The 5,962-nt window shown below is 44.4% G+C and overlaps 1 pseudogene; it reads left to right on the top strand.

Annotated features, from left to right (window-relative positions):
* The first annotated feature begins 4,928 nt into the window (after positions 1-4,928).
* LOC127223078 (60S ribosomal protein L9-like) lies at positions 4,929-5,466 on the top strand (annotated as a pseudogene).
* Positions 5,467-5,962: the final 496 nt, after the last annotated feature.

The raw sequence follows: 5,962 nt of genomic DNA, 5'->3' as shown, positions 1-5,962 counted from the left end.
TACAAGTACTAAGAGTCCACAAATACCAGCCCAGCAAAACTCCCAATCACTATCAATGGAGAAAACAAGATATCCCATGACAAAACCAGATTTACACAATACATATCCATAAATCAAGCCCTACAGAAGGCTCTGGAAGGAAAACTCCAACCCAAGGAAGTTAAATACACTCACCAAAAAAAAAAAAAAAAAAAAAAAAAAAAAAAAAAGGCAATAGATAATCCCACTTCTACCAAAAGCCAGAAAAGGGGGAAAATTCACACAATACCACCACCAAAAACAAATCCAAAACAAGAATCAACAATCCATGCTCACTAATATCCCTCAATATCAATATTGATGGTCTTAACTTGCCTATAAAAAGACACAGGCTAACAAAATGGATACTAAAACAGAATCCATCCGTCTACTGCATACAAGAAACACATCTCAACTTCAAAAACTTCAAAGACAGACATTACCTCAGAGTTAAGGGTTGGGAAAAGATTTTCCAATCAAATGGCCCTATGAAGTAAGCTGGTGTAGCTGTCCTAATTTCTAACAAATTAGATTTCAAACTAAAATTAATCAAAAGAGATGAACAAGATCATTTCATATTCATCACAGAAAAAATCCACCAAGATGAACTCTCAATTCTGAACATCTATGCACCAAATACAAAGGCACCCACATTCATAAAAGAAACATTACTAAAACCCAAATCACACATAAAACCCCACACACTTGTAGAGGGAGACTTCAGCACCCCACTCTCACCACTGGACAGGACCACCAGTCAGAAATTTAACAAAGAAACAAAGGAGCTAACAGAAGTCATGACCCAATTGAGCTTAATAGACATCTATAACACATTCCGTCCAAACCCAAAAGAATAGACCTTTTTCTTAGCACCACATGGAACCTTCTCTAAAATTGACCATATACTCAGCAATAAAGCAAATCTCAACAGAAACAAATAAAAAAAAAATGGAATAACCCCTGCATCTGATCAGACCACCTTAAAATTAGGATTCATCAACAACACAAATTGCAGAAAGCCTACAAACTCATGGAAACTGAACAATGCTCAGCTCCTGAGTCAAGGAAGAAATAAAGAAAGAAATCAAAGACTTCCTAGAATTCAATGAGAATGAAGACACAACAGACCAGCGGGAAAAACAAATTTATAACAAGGATGACTTCAGGAGCCCATTCTCTATGGAGGGATACTCCCTTAGCCTAGATACACAGGGGAAGGCCTAGGCCCTGCCCCAAATTACTTGATAGATTTGATGATCCCTCATGGAAGGCCTCACCCTCCCTGGGGTGGGAGATGGGATGGGAGGAGGGTCAGTGGGGGGGCATGGGAGGATGGGAGGGAGAGGGAACTAGGATTGATATGTAAAACAAGATGCTTTATAATAAAATTTTTAAAAAGAAAAAACTCAAGTCTACCTTGACAGCCAGACATTCTCAGACAGCCCAAATCCCAGGAGAACCCCAACTCCCCCCAAATCTTAGAACTCCAGTTCCCCACAAACTGCTCCCCTCTCTGTTACTGCTGACTTCTCAGCTGGAAGCTTCGCCCACTGGGAGCCTTTGCTGGCTTCAGCAAACACTTGCCCTCAGCTCTCACAAACCACTTGGGGTTCCTGCATCAAACAGACTGTCTTGTGGAAATCTGTTTACACCAGCTGCCATCTGAGGTGTGAGATGTGAAACAGCAGGAAGATGTAAAGATCCCTTCGTGGGTTGTGAGTACACAAACATACACAGAGAGACATGGAGGAAGTCAGGGTTGTGATGAAAAACCACTTGCTGAGGTCTGGGAGGGCAGGGGTGGAGGGGGAGGGTGATGCTGTGGTGGGTGTTTACCGAGAAGCACTCTTAGGGGGAAAACCCTGATTCAGATCATGTTCTCTGACTTTGTGTTACTTCCCCTGTGGACGACCCTAAGCTGCTGACATAATCTGCTGACACTGACTAGTGGAGTAATATAGAGCATTTCTGCTGCACAGAGAGACATGTGTACTGTCTCAGGACAGATACACTGTTAACAAGTGAGAGGCTTGGGGCATGACTCAATCAGTGAAGTGTTTGCCTCTGAGGACAAGGACATGAGTTCTGGCCACCGGCCCCATGGAAAAGGCCAGGCTCAAGGTCAGTGAGATAGTTTGATACAAAATGCACTTAGCTCATTTCTGTTGTTGCTCTAAAACACTGCAACCAAAACAACTTGCAGAAGAAAGGGTTTATTTTAGCTATGGTTCCTGGGAATGAGAGTCCATCATGGCAGGTAAGCATTGTAAGGATTCAGGCATTATGGGAGCCTGCCCGATCACCTGGCAGAATGCACTCAGGCAGTACCCTGGTCAGCCCAGGGGTCCATGATTGCCTAGTTGGCACACAAATGCAAAGAATCCCTTTAAAAGACAGACCCCGCCCGCTTATGGTCTCTCTTCCCCGCAGCTCCCCTGGGGCAGACAGGACGTTTCCTGTCCCTCTCTTCTCTTCTGTCCTCTCTGTCACTCGTGTCTCTTTACCTCTTTTCTCGTTCCCTCCCTCCACTTCCTAATAAAACTTCTCACTAAGCTCTGTCTGCCTGGCATGTTTGTCCCTCCGCCTCAGTCACCCTCGCCTGCCATGGAATCCATGCAAGGATTCCTTTCCAGAATCCACCAGGGTCCCCCACACAAGATCCCCTCAAGCTTTACCATAACAGGCATGGCAGCCAGAGAATGGTGCTGAGACCTCAGCCCTCACATCTTCAATCATAAGCACAAGGCAGAGAGGAAACTGGAAATGATGGGAGCTTTATCTCAAATCCCGCCCCATTGACATACTTCCTCTAGCAAGGCTGCACCAACTAAACCTTCCCAACAGCGCCACCCACGGGGAACCAGTTATCCACACATGAGCCTGTGGGGGACTTTCTCAGTCAAACCACTCCACCTCACAAGCCTCACAACCTGAGGTCCATCTCTAGGGCCCGCACCATGGAAGGAAATAACTAATGTCCAGCAGTTGTCTGACCGCCACATGCTGTGGTATACAGAGAGAGAGAGAGAGAGAGAGAGAGAGAGAATCATAACGGAGAGGTGAAAATATGAGACCCTAAGACTCACTGGCCAGCCAGCCTAATCTATTTGGCAAAGTCTAGGCTCGTGAGAGGTTTTATCTGAAAATAACAAAATAGGTGAACAACACCTAACGAATGACACCCCGGTTGTCCCCTGACCCTTGCACATACAGCACGCACCTGTGCATATACCTACACCACACTTGTGTACCTGCATACTCAGATCATGAACATATACACAAAAATAAATAGATATTTGTAGCATGAATAATAAAAACCCAGAGACAGATGTTGGAGTTCAAGCTGAAGATCAGAAAAGCAAAGCAGCCAGCCACAAGAGAGTTCTCACCTCTACCAAGGCTGGGGCGATCCTAAGCGTGACTGGAAACTGAATGCCACATGAGACCCTGAGCTCCTATCATATATATCTCTCTAGTGCTGGGATTAAAGGGGTACACCACCACTGTCCGGCCTCTGCGGCTGTGGCTAGCTTTGCATTCTGATCTCCAGGCAAGTTTTATTAGATCATAAACAATGTATCACCACAGATATTTTAAAAGTCTTTGAAAAGCAACTGGAAAGTGATATCCTGAGAGTTTATTGTCTTTGTTTGCTCATGTCGGGGGAGCTGCAGTTGGCGATGGAGCTTGTGTAGTACAGCTCGCCGGTTAGCAGCTACTTGAGTGAACCCTGGAGAGGCAAATGGGGGGTGGGGGTTGTCTCCAGAATGCCCCTTGCTTCTGCTGTGTCTTCTCCCACTGATGCAATCCTGTGCCTACTGCATTTGGCATGGTGTAATTTTTAGAACCCACTGTGTCTGGCATAGTGTGATTGTCTTATAGGAAATTCCCACTCCTCACTGGGCAGTTTACTTGCAGTTATAATGAAGATGATTTTTACAGAGCAATGACTCTCGGGTGAATCAATGATTTAAAGACGCTGGTGGTTAAGACAGTGAAGATGGGTAGTGAAACAGCTCTGGTTGCTCTGGCAATTGTTCCAATGAGAGATACAAAAAAGACAGAAATAAGAGTAGAAGACACTGGTTTTGTTGTTGTTTTGTTTTGTTTTGTTTTGTTTTTGCCAGATGTAAGACTTGCTGAGGATGCCAAATGAGAACATGGAAGCCTCACCACATTATAGACCCATGAATTCTGCCTGTGGAAAAACAGGCTGAGGATCAAAGAAGGCAATTATGCCCCTACACACAAGGTCTGGTCTGAGTTCCTTGCTCATGTAGCTTACAGATTTAACCACAGCTTTCCATGTGCACCTTGGAAAAACAAAGTTGCGACAGGAAATTAAATGATCCGATTGTGTGTAAAGAAAAAACAATAGATGGCGAGCTAGACCTCTTGGGTAAGGTTGAATAAGGATGGGCATCTGCTACACTGAAACTGCAAGCAGCTGCCTGCCAGTACAAAGAAACTGGCTGAAATATACTGGCTTGCTTAGAACGTTGTTAATCAAATAAAAGAATCTTTGCTTTGGGGCGAAGATGGGATGGTGGGAAAAATAATACAAAGGGAAATGTTTAATTACATGTGGGCTTCTAAGAAAAGCATGTAACAGTATCATAATGTGATTTCCTCTTGTATGAAGACCATATGTGTGTGTGTGTGTGTGTGTGTGTGTGTGTGTGTGTAACTTGTGATTGTGAGGTGATCTTTTCTTGCATAGAAGTTTCTGTCTTAAGTGATATAAAAAGGGATAAATCTCCTGAGTGTTCGGTTGCTCTCCTTCCAGTTTCCCTGACCTACTGGAGCTAGACTCCAACATTTGGTTTTCCATGTAATTTCCTTAATGGTAAATTAATAGACTTTAAAAAAAATTATGCCTGTTTTCTCTCTTCGCCACATCTACTGCGAGAATGAAGACCATTCTCAGCAATCAGACCTCCAGAAGATGTGGGCATCACTCTGACAGGACACACAGTCATTGTGAATGGCCCCAGAGGAGCCTTCCGGGGGACCTCAGTCACATCAGTGTAGAGCTCAGTCTCATCGGGAAGAAAGAAGGAGAAAAGTTGACAAATGGTGAGGTAACAGAGAGGAACTGGCCACTGTCTGAAACATCTGCAGTCACGTTCAGAACAAGGGTGTCACATGGGGCTTCCGCTACAAGATGGGGTCTGCGTATGCTCACTTCCCTATCAACGTCGTTATTCAGGAGAATGGCTCTTTGGTTGAAATCCACAATTTCTTGTGTGAAAATACATCCGCAGGGTTCGCATGAGGACAGGTGTTGCTTGTTCTGTCTCTCAAGCCCAGGAGGATGAAATAATCCTTGAAGGAAATGGTATTGAACTTGTTGCAAATTCAGCGGCTCTGATTCAGCAAGCCACAACAGTTAGAAACAAAGCTATCAGCAAGTTAGTTTTGGATGGTATCTATGTGTCTGATGAGTAAGACCTAAGTCACCCAGATCCAGAAACAAGATCCTGAATTTAAGTACGATTTGGGGTGTCTTTGGGGACAATAAAAGACTTGTATTGAGAAAAATGACTGTTTCACAAACATCTGGCAACATTCAAAAAAAAAAAAAAATGTGAGCATTGACCCTCAAAATAGTAAACAGCCTCCAGGAGGCCTCGGAATGTGGGAATGAAGGTTCCAGAAGTGCCTTTCAGAGGTGAAGTTTCAGGTCAGACTAGAGGTAAGGAAGGAGCCAGCTGTGAAATTGCCTTGCTGTGTTAAGTGGTCTCAGGATGTGACTAGAGGTGACCACAGGAAAAGCAGAGGCAAAGAACATGTGGCGGCTGCATAGTGGGAAGAGATTTTGGTGACTTCTTAAGAACACTGGGAAAGCTTGAAAGGGTCCAGAGCGCCAAGGACAGCGAGAACAAGAACAAAAGCTGCCCCCACGCTGAGGAGCTGCGCCCAGTCCATTGTTTCTGGTCCACCA

The sequence above is a fragment of the Phodopus roborovskii genome, unplaced genomic scaffold (genome assembly GCF_943737965.1).
Source record: "Phodopus roborovskii unplaced genomic scaffold, PHOROB, whole genome shotgun sequence".
NCBI lineage: Eukaryota > Metazoa > Chordata > Mammalia > Rodentia > Cricetidae > Phodopus > Phodopus roborovskii.
Note: the sequence above shows the minus strand (reverse complement) of the source record. Positions and strands in the feature narration are given on the sequence as shown.